Source organism: Micromesistius poutassou, assembly GCF_964030765.1.
Source record: "Micromesistius poutassou genome assembly, chromosome: 12".
In the NCBI taxonomy this organism is placed as follows: domain Eukaryota; kingdom Metazoa; phylum Chordata; class Actinopteri; order Gadiformes; family Gadidae; genus Micromesistius; species Micromesistius poutassou.
In genome coordinates this window covers 11749911-11760728 of record NC_140282.1, presented here as the reverse complement: position 1 = coordinate 11760728, position 10818 = coordinate 11749911, and the positions used below count along the sequence as shown (strand labels likewise).

The following is a 10818-nucleotide window of genomic DNA, read 5'->3' as shown; positions in this document are numbered from 1 at the left end:
TTTGAATATCACCAATCCTAAAAAAAGTGCATGATTATGCTGAATGTGTGTGTATATGTGTATGTGTGTGTGTGTATGTGTTTGAGTGAGTGAGTGAGTGATTTAGTGAGTGATTAGGTGAGTGAGAGCGAGAGTGTGTATCTGTATGTGTGTGTGTGTGTGTGTGTGTGTGTGTGTGTGTGTGTCTGTGTGTCTGTGTGTCTGTCTGTCTGTCTGTCTGTCCGTGCGTGTGCGTGTTTGTATGTGTGTGCATGTGTGTGTAATGAGCGTGGTGTGGTAGGGTCTCTCTGGCTGATGAGCAGCAGCAGAGCGAAGGCAGCTGGTCGGGCGCGGGAGCAGGACACTTCCCTCCGGCCCGGGGACGGGGGATGTCAGGCGGGGAGGGCCGCGCTCTTTGATCCCGCCCGTTTGATGTGGCTTCATTTGCTCTGAAATCACAGCCTCCATGCTGCCCCGTGGAACCGCTACTAACCACTCACCCCACCCTAGCACACACACACACACACACGCACACACGCAGACGCGCACACACACACACACACACACACACACACACACAAACACACACACACATGCAGACGCACACACATACACACACACACACGCATGCACGCACGCACGCACGCACACACACACACACACACACACATTGAAAAGCACACACAAATCCACACTCACACACCTCTGTGTTTGAAGTGCGCCGCAGGGCTTAAGTTGTGTGGATGGAAGATAATGATAAGTGATGTGCCCTCTCTCTCTGTATTTCTCTGTCTCTCTCTCTCCTCTCTCTTTCTCACACACACATATATTCACACGGCCACACACACACCTATTAGCATATTTAGTGTATCCTAATCCAATAAAAGTGAGAGAGTGTGTGTGTGTGTGTGTGTGTGTGTGTGTGTGTGTGTTTGCGTGTCTGTGTGTCTGTGTGCATGTGTGCGTGTGTGTGTGTGTGTGTGTGTGTGTGTGTGTGGGTGGGCGGGTCAAGAGATGCTTATCCCCATATAACGTGATAAGTAGTGGCATCAGTATTCAGTGTGCCCCCCTCCACCCCTGTATCTCTCCACATGGAGGGATCACTGAAGTGAGCTTGGCAAGATGCCTCTGAGGTTGAGGAAGACCAAGGAACCAAGGAAACCAGAGGACAAAGGCAGCCATACCCACCCAACATAACCTCGTGCCGAAATAAGGACGTTCAAATCCCTGGGTCTAAAGCCACAGTCTTTGATAGCGGTCGACATTCACAACAAAGATCCATTCGATTCAATTGTTGTCATTGAAATGAGATACTCTCCATAGAGCATAATCATCGTGAGGATTTGGTTTACCCTGACCTTGACCAAAAAGCTGGTCCATTTCTGTGATCATTTCAAATACTCTCACATCGTCCATATTTTACCCAAGTGTATTTCTGCCATGCCACTTCCTCAACTGCTTAACACAAGAGATAGATACACCATGATTTTCTACCAGACGCAGGTAAAGGTTAGCTATAGCTTGGTGTTCTGCCGTGGTCATGCAATGGAATCGTGTTCTGTTCTGTTTAGATGTGACCACAGTCTAGTCTTCCTGTGTTTCTACCAAGGCTGTATAGCCATAGGTAGTATATTAGCTGCTATTCTTTACAAACGTGTTTCTTTCTTGGTCCTTTCGAAAAAACGTGTTATCGAAAATCCCTCTGTAACCCTTCTAGTTAGGGTGAGAAAAAGAGCATGCATCTGTGTTTAATGAATAATTCAGACATGGGGAAAATTAAAAAGCAGCCCCTGGGTTTACAGTGGGTAGACTGTACTGTATATATTCACTTATAACGCTCAGTAAGCATTCTTTAAACCAAGAGCTCCGATGCTTCTGTTCTGTTGACCTCAGTGTTGAAGGTCGAACAAACATCGACCAGTGACCAGTGTTCTCTACTTGAGGACGACATTAATAAAGGTCTGAATGCCTCGACTCAATGACACTGCGTGAGCGTGAACACTGTGCCGTTCTGCGTGAGGGAAAGCTGTTTCCTGAGCTATAGCGTGTCTCTGTGTGTTTTTGTATATGTGTATGCATGCATGTCAGGCTTGTTGTTGATATGTACATGTCATTACATCACTGCTTCCTGTCACGAAGACAATGTGGCGTGTATGAATGCCCATCCCCCTTTCCCACCACTAAATGCTCACACACGCACGCACGCAGGCAGGCACACACACACACACACACACACACACACACACACACACACGATTACCACACAGCACCGCATGGCTCAGAAGGACTTACCAATCCCCACTTGCCTTTCCCAAATCGTCTAACCGCTCTTTTCCTCTTGCTCGTTCATCCATATCACACACTAGCCATCTCAAACCACATAATTCCTCTCTTCCTTTCAATCCTATAATTGGTATCATCCTTCCGCTCCCCTGTCAGTTCTCAGTTGAGACAATGTTAACTGTCTTGTACAGAGCAGGGTGCGTAGTCGTCACACTGTCCAACCAACCACAGAGCATCTTAGTGACTTAGCCTCTTGTTTCTACCCAATTCCATTAGTTAGCTAGCTTAAAGCCACAAATCCTCATTCCTAGTCTCTCCATTCAATTCCATTCAAGTGAATATAAAATGTACATTTGCACTGTCAAAGCGTCTGAAAAAATAAGTGTAAAAACTATGAACTTTTTTTTAAAGTGTTTACTAGAGCAAAAAAGATAAGCTGTTGGATATATGGTGTATATTGGTGACAGGATGACCAGAAGATGACCTATCTCTCTCTCTCTCTCTCTCTCTCTCTCTCTCTCTCTCTCATTATCACAGTTTTACCTGTTTGTGACACCAGGCCCTTGGGTTCCAGTCCTCAGACCCAGGGCCCAGTATCTCTTCCTGGGCTGCTTAGAGACCAGAGGCTTGGAGAGTGCTACTCAAACAGAGAGAGAGAGACAAAGAGAGAGAGAGAGAGAGAGAGAGAGAGAGAGAGAGAGAGAGAGAGAGAGAGAGAGAGAGAGAGAGAGAGAGAGAGAGAGAGAGAGAGAGAGAGGGAGAGAGAGAGAGAGAGAGACAACAACACTACAGTGGACCTGGAGATTACAGCCTCCACTCTATCTCTGTCTCTCTCCACCTATTGTTCCCTTTGTTTCCTCGCTGCACGACAAAAAGACAAGAGAGAAAATCCCGGCGAAGAGAAAGGATGAGAGAGGATGAGAGACAGAGAGGGAGGGGGGGTTTATGAGAGGGGGGAAGAAAGAGAGAGAGTGGAGAGGAAAAGAGAGACAGAGACAGAGAGAAAGGGGGAGACAGAGAGAGAGAGAGGTAGAGAGAGAGAGGGGGGGGTATATGAGAAGAAGGAAGAAAAGAGATTGAGAGAAGGGGGGAGGGAGAGAGAGAGAGATAGAGAGAGATGTAGGAGAGAGGGGGCAAGGTAGAGAGAGTTTGCCAGATAGGGACATGAAAAAGGGGTTGAGCCAGAACCGGAGGAGATGTGAGGATTAGCCTAATTCTAACCATATAATCGTCCCAATGTGCACATCTTCTAAAAGGCAGGACTCTATGAAGCAACAAAAGCAGCTAATTTCACACTGAGCCAAAGAGGATAATCAAAGTGACAGTTTTGAAGGAAGGGATCAAAACCGCTCTTTATCCCACTTCTGTTGGATGTATCCAACATGAAAGAAAATACAGTATTGTATCTCGCCTACCACTATAGACAGCACACAGCTTTCCTTTCTTGAGAACAGTGAACTGTGCTGGACAATAGGTGTTTACGTTCACAGCCATTACACCACATGTGTTTTACGTTTTTCTTGTGCGGTACGACAAAATGGTGGGCTCTTTACATGTAAGTCTTATGTTTACAGTTGACTTGACATTAAGGGAAACATGTCAGCCTTTTCAGGCTCTTTCTCACTAACTGGTGAATAATTATTTATAGAGAAGGAAGGAAGATAATTTAGAAAGCAGTCCAGGCTCACAGGTCATGGATTGTGTCATTTGCGTTGTGTTGTGAAAACACTATATTCACATCCTCCCCCTCATAGACGACCGACGCGTTTCAAATGTTCCGACCTTCCGATAAAGAAACAATAACAACCATAATTTATAAACGGTCGCTAATATAAAAAACAACTTGATAACAACACATTCTCTAATGTCACAATGACATTAGAATTCAAGATAAATTGAAGCAGGGTGGGCATGCAGATGAGGACAGATGAGTGCTAGACTTCCGAGCTGCATAATTGATGAGGCACAGCAGGGGTTCCTCCACCAGATAAAGATCACAGCCAATAGCTCTGCACAACGCTTCTGCAAACATCGGATGCTGCTGTATTGTATTCTTGTGTTGATAATATAGGCTAATATTAATGTGGCTCACAATAAGGAGGAAAAACACAGAGAGAGTAAATCTTGCACAAACATATCTACATGCACAAACTTAGGATGTGCGACTGTTGCACCTCTCACACTGACCAACACACGTATCCACACAAACAGAAACGTATTTATGGCTCTATTGGGTCAGGAGTGTGTAGTGGTGTAGGGTTGTCGGATTCCGAGCAGAAAGGTAACAATCATAATGTGTCACACAATGTCAGCCTGTTGGAACCCTTGGGCGAGATTCAAAACCCATACCTGCTCAATAAGGGAAGTGTATCTGATTAACTGCAAGTCTCTTAGGGTAAAAGTGTGTCTAATGTGTACAAATTATTCAATTACTAAATTACAAAAGGGTATTGATTGTATGAATATTCAACACATTGAAATTCTTGCAAAATGTTGCAGGTCCTTAACAGTGACATAAACAACCTTGACTGAGACATGCAAGAGTGATGTGGGTCATAATCACTCACACACAGTCATGACTTCAAGGCTTCCCATGTAGAATTGTGTGCTCCCATTTATTTGATTTCTTTGAGATTGCTGTATCCAATCCACTATCCGTAGGATGTTCTGCCAAGGTATAGCATCGCATCAATCACTATCTTGTCTTGAGCTTTAACCGCATCAAATTACCTTCACACACACACACACACACACACACACACACACACACACACACACACACACACACCGCACACTTGGAATTGTTTGGAATATTGCTGAAGCTGAAAATCAAGGTTCTAGTGACACAAACATTTATTACCAACAAGGTATTGTGTTAGCTGCCCTTTAAAAAGATCATCTGACTATTACCTCTATTTTGCAAAGCATGAATGGTTTACTTGGTGAAATTTGAACCACAATCATTATGTCAACTAATAACAAGACTCATTCTGAAGGGTTAACCTATGAAGGACCAGAGTGGGAAAATACAGTGCTAGAGGAGCTTGCCTGGTTTGATCTGTAGTCTTCCTTTGTCCATGTACTGTCAATTATCTCTCTCTCTCCCTCTCTCAATCTCGCTCTCACACTCACACACACAGACACATAGACACACACACACACAAGTGCACATACTGTCACGCCAATTCAAAAAAACAATCTCCCCGCATTGTAATGTAGCCTACTGTTATTAAATAATAACAACGATATACAGAGCATGAATGGGGCTTTCTATTCACTCCCAGGGAACAAGATAATATTGATTCGCTAAGTTCATTGTTGCACACACTGTTTCTCTGACCAAAGCTTCTCTTTCTGTGTCTGTGTGCACCTTGTTCATAACGATCAGTGCACTTTACAGTGAACAGCTGAGTGTGATGGGAAGGATCTGACAGGCTGACAAAGAGCTTCAGTTAGCAAGAGGCTGGCTCCGTTTGGCTGGCTCCCAATAACACCCCCAACCCCCATCACTGTACACACACACATTCATGCACAAACACACACATGCATGCACGCACAAACACACATGCACATGGACGCACACACACTTTCATGCTCAAACACACATGCACACACACACACACACACACACACACACAAACAGACACACTAACACACATACAGTGTACACTCATCCATTTACCCTGCCCCCTCTCCAACACACACTCACACACACACACACACAAACACACAAACACACAGATCCCCGTCAAAGTCCCAACGAGGCCTAGAGCTTTAACATAATCCACATTTGAACAAGCGCTAACGAGAAAGACACTGCTTTTTATCATCACGATTTTGACAGGGAAATGTCACTGCTGGGAAAGAGGATTTCTGGTGTCGGGTTCACCATTGTGACTTTGTTGTTCATATCGCCTCATGTAGTGATTGATGTTCCTTTTGAAGGTGGAATGTGTCTAGACACAAGGTGTAATGCATTTTACGTGAGACAGCATCAACAAAACCGTGCACCCTAACCCTGCTTGTGAATAAGATAACCACATCTGTGTCCGATTTTCCATCAATGCCATACAATGGTGAAACCCAAGCAGACGTGCCTTCCTCTGAATCACCTACTCTCGCAGTAACATTATGTATTCACTTTTTAGTCATCAGACTCTTTAAGCCAAACAGATAAACGGTGACCTCTTGTCATTAAAAGACATCTCATTCATGAGCAGGGAGAGGTCGTGGACACCATCACAATGAAAGGTAGACTTCAATAATAGGTAGACTTGGGGACATCTGGGATTGAACCCTTCAGCTGGGAGCCAAACAACCTGCCAACATGCTGCTCCACCACATTTACTGCGCTGGTGGAGGACACTAGCATCATGAGAGCCAGCAGCCTACTCCGCCCGCTCTTGTTAGCAAGCACACATGCCATGTGAACAAAGCCAGTGTGGTGGCGGGAAGTTCCCCCGGACCACACAGAACCAAGGCGAACCGCAGATCCGACCACTAATGACACACTGATGTACCAGAGCCTCATCTTCCGAGCCTTGTCCCAGCGGGCCGGAGCGTCTCTCTGTGAACAACGCTCACAGGCCCTTTATGAAGGATCTTCTGAAGTAGATGACAATGGATACTCTCTTGACTGTCTGGATACTGTGGCTCTGGGAGAGGGCATTAGCACGTCTGCGTGTTCAACGTTTTTCATTCATTGCGATTCAATGCTTGCATGACAACCACTGTACACAAGTCAGATGACTACATGGTTGAATCTGATGTATGCATTCTTCATTTTATGTATTTGTAATGTTGATCTTTTGAATAAACGAGGGCCTTTGTATTCTTTGTCCTGAGATGGTCTGATGGATGCACAGTGATACGAGGAAATCCATAAACCGAGATAGCCGAAATACACTTAGTGTGAGAGGCCCTTTAGGGGAGGCTGTGGACCTTTTACAGGAGGAGTCAGTCTTTGCATGCCGACATTTAAACAACCTGGAGCTCAGACATAAGAGGTCAAATAAGTACTTTACGAAAACTGAGAAGTGAGAGAATCACATCTGAAACATTAGCACTAAAACAGCAGCAAATAAACAAATGGCAACCAACACTAAACCAATCATCATTATCTGACGCAATCTAAAATTTATTATTTAAACTGTGGTAATAGATGGTTGGAGCGATGGGTGCAGCCACTGGTACGTTTCGTTAATCTGCATCAAATTTCACTGTTGTACCATAGCATGTGTGGTATTAGATAGTTAGATGTAAAAGGTGTACCTTTCAGTGTTCCCATAAAAAAGACCCCTATATATTTAGAACAGACATTAATGGAGCTGGCTACGAAGTGTTTCAGGACAAAGTTTCCAATCCTACATTCTTTAGCTAAGCCTTGCTACACAGCCAAGGTATTTCATTATGTCATCTCATCATTATGTCATCTCATCATCCTTAAGTTTGGCAACATGATTTAGAATAATGATGCATTACCTTCCAATATGCACTAAATACAAGGAGAAAGGATAACAATGTATACTTACACTTAGGAGATTTTTTTTCTCTCTCACTACTCTGCAGTCTCAGAGAGAACAGAAATCCCATTTAAATCCCCTGATATTTTCAGGTACATTCAATAACTCAACGGCTTGAGAGGTCAGGCCCGGGACAACACGGCCATCATAGTAAAAGCTAATGACATGGCCTCTATGTTATTCCACTACCCACCATGACCTGTGTGTGGAAACATGCAATGCGCAGAAAGAGAACAAGAGCACAAAAAAAGACAATTCAACCTTCCGTCCGCCGCCGCCGGACGGAAGCCAGAGGTACATGGGGCTAAATTGGGTAGGATAATAATGTAGTAAATTACTGGAGAATCCAAGATTGCCCCAAGGGATACATATAGTGATAGATTACCACAAGCAACCCCCACACACATTCATGTGTCTCCCCCAGGCACCTCAGCACATGCATACAAAAAAAACCACACATGCACACAAACATACACCAATGCCAGTAACATATTTAATGTAAAGTAATACAAGTTCAGATAAAGATGATCTTTTTTTACATTGGTTTGGAGAAGTTAGGAGGGGGATGGTTTATAATATTTCAAATGACTGCAGCAGAGGAAGGTGGTGTTTATAATTCATGTTGCATCTGTACAGCAGTACAGGATACCATTTAACTCACTGACCCTTCTCCTCCTATAACGCAACAATACTCAATATTTACACAGCAAGCATAATTTTTCTGGTGATGAATGCTAAAAAACAAAGAAACGGAAGGGTGTGTTACAGAAGAGAGACGGCGTTGAATTAGGAAGAGAAAGTGCTTTGTTGTCCAAAAGGCTTTCAAAAACCACGAGCCTCAGCACACAGAAACATTTAGCATGTGTCAACCTAAAAGCAACAAACACAAGAAAGGGAAGACATTGCCAAAACTACCATTTGTCCTGAATACAAGCAGTTGAGATAAAAACCTTTCAACGGCGTGAATTGCAAAATCTTGCAATGTGATGAAGGCTACGTCAATGCAAACGTAAAAAGAGTTATTCTCGTGTAGTAAACGTGGCCTTCCTCGCTCTCTTTTTCACCCATTTGAAATCATGTCCATCCAGACCACTTAAGTCAACCCCTGATGTCTGGGTCATGTGATAATTGAACATCATGGTTTTTCAGAAACATATACACATCCACCTATATGCAGCAACATGCGTTTTTTTGTTGAAAATAATCTCTGGGTGGTGGGGAACACCAGCCAAGCATGGATGGGAAGTCAAAAACATTTTGATGTTACCTTTGACGTTTTTCTCTACGTGTTGTTACATATAGCTGCCATAGTGTGGCCATAGCCTAAGTGGACAGTACTTAAAGCCAAAGGCTAAGTGATTCCCACCAGTGTTGCACTGCTGCCCTTAATGTAAACACATCCTTTGGGACCGCATCACCAACAGCAGACTGGTGCGATGGACACACTTACTCATGACCTGCTGGCTGTAAAACCATTAATTTTTTTAACCAAGAGGAGCTGTAGCACCTAGAAGATATAGAGTGAATAATAAATTACAAAGTGTGTGCCTGATCGGGGAGGGTTGTACGAAGAGAAATGTGTGTCTTTCCACGCATTAATGTAGTATCACATGCCGTGATACCACATTAATATGTTAGGTCTTTCCATGCGTTAATGTAGCATCACATGATACATTAATGCTGGAGTGTTGCGACGGGGTCAGAGACAGAGTTGTGTGCGTGAGAACACGAGTCGTGTGACTTTTGCCATGACCGTGGAGGGCGCTGACATCCATTTCAGGTTTACATAGTGAAGAACATCAAAGAGAGCGTGAACCAGCAGAGGAGTCGGGACCACAACATGCACGGCAAACACGTTTCGCTAGTGTCTGGCCGCCTCCTCTGTCCTCAGATGTAAACTGAACGTAAACCATGGCGTCGTTGTTCTGAAGAAGCACTGTATGACATCTTGAGTCGGATGCCCAGAGGGCCAAAGGATGAAATAGTTGGGGGCGGGAGGATGCAGATGAAATGCTTTGAACATTCACATGGTGAAATGGGACATTACTGCTTCACTGGATGGTCTTACCCAACACCTCCCCTCCTCCATCCCCACCGCTTCACATGAGACATCAGCTGCTATTCTGGAACAAATATAATCCATACTTGAAGGATGGATTCAATCACAATAAGTATTGTTATGAAACAACAAGTTTTGAAGAGTAGTCAGTGGGTGGAAGACCACCTATTTGGCAATTTGGTGATGATTATTAGTTTGCAGATTTGAATAGATTAGGGTGCTTTTATTACCCCCGATGGGAAATTAAAAATGTCATGGATTTACGCCATGAAATTGCAGGGAAGTGCTTGGAGCATTTTGCAATTAGCATGGATAAATTAAATCATTACTTTTTGTTCCTTCTGCTCTCCCTGCTACATTAAGGGATGATGATAGTATCTTTACAAGTGACCGGAATGCAATCCAATCCCATTGGCCCTTTGGAGTGGGATCGTATTACACTCTGTAGTACGTCGTGCGGGCCTTTGTTCCTCCATCCCATTCAATCAGGGTTCCCATGATGACTCCATCAGCCCTAATGTATAGGTCAATGTCATTGGCACCCTGCTAATACCTCATAGGGTCTCGCACGCGTAGGCACATCGCTTGGCACACACTCTGCTCACACACACCTGCGAGTCAGAGTCTGCAAGAACACGATGGAGACAGAGGGGGAATCGGAGGGGGTTTCGTCACGTTGTTCCCCATCGCCTGAAACAGTGCCCCTATATAGCAACCCTGCATTCCTTCCCCCACGGTCTATAGGTTGGGTGAAATCCACCGCTCGCCAAATGTACAGAGGCACAGATGGCTGCCATAAAAAAACGAATCCCGTTTGGCTCGTAAAGCTTAGTCTGCATAACATTCAATCGGCCTACACACACTGGAACGAGGTGTCAATGTCGTCTGTGCCATGCTTTACATTCACATTGCTGCACACAACCTTTGTGACTTTGCCCCTGGTCTATGTTAGTAGATTAGTCACCAGTATAGAGA

At 44.3% G+C, this 10818-nt stretch overlaps 1 protein-coding gene across 1 annotated transcript in view; it reads left to right on the top strand.

The window, feature by feature from the left end:
• LOC311356547 (protein MTSS 2-like) overlaps window positions 1-10818 on the top strand; it is a gene marked incomplete at both ends in the record, with an annotated part of 23614 nt that overhangs the window by 10636 nt on the left and 2160 nt on the right. The gene's annotated exons all lie outside the window — the stretch shown is intronic.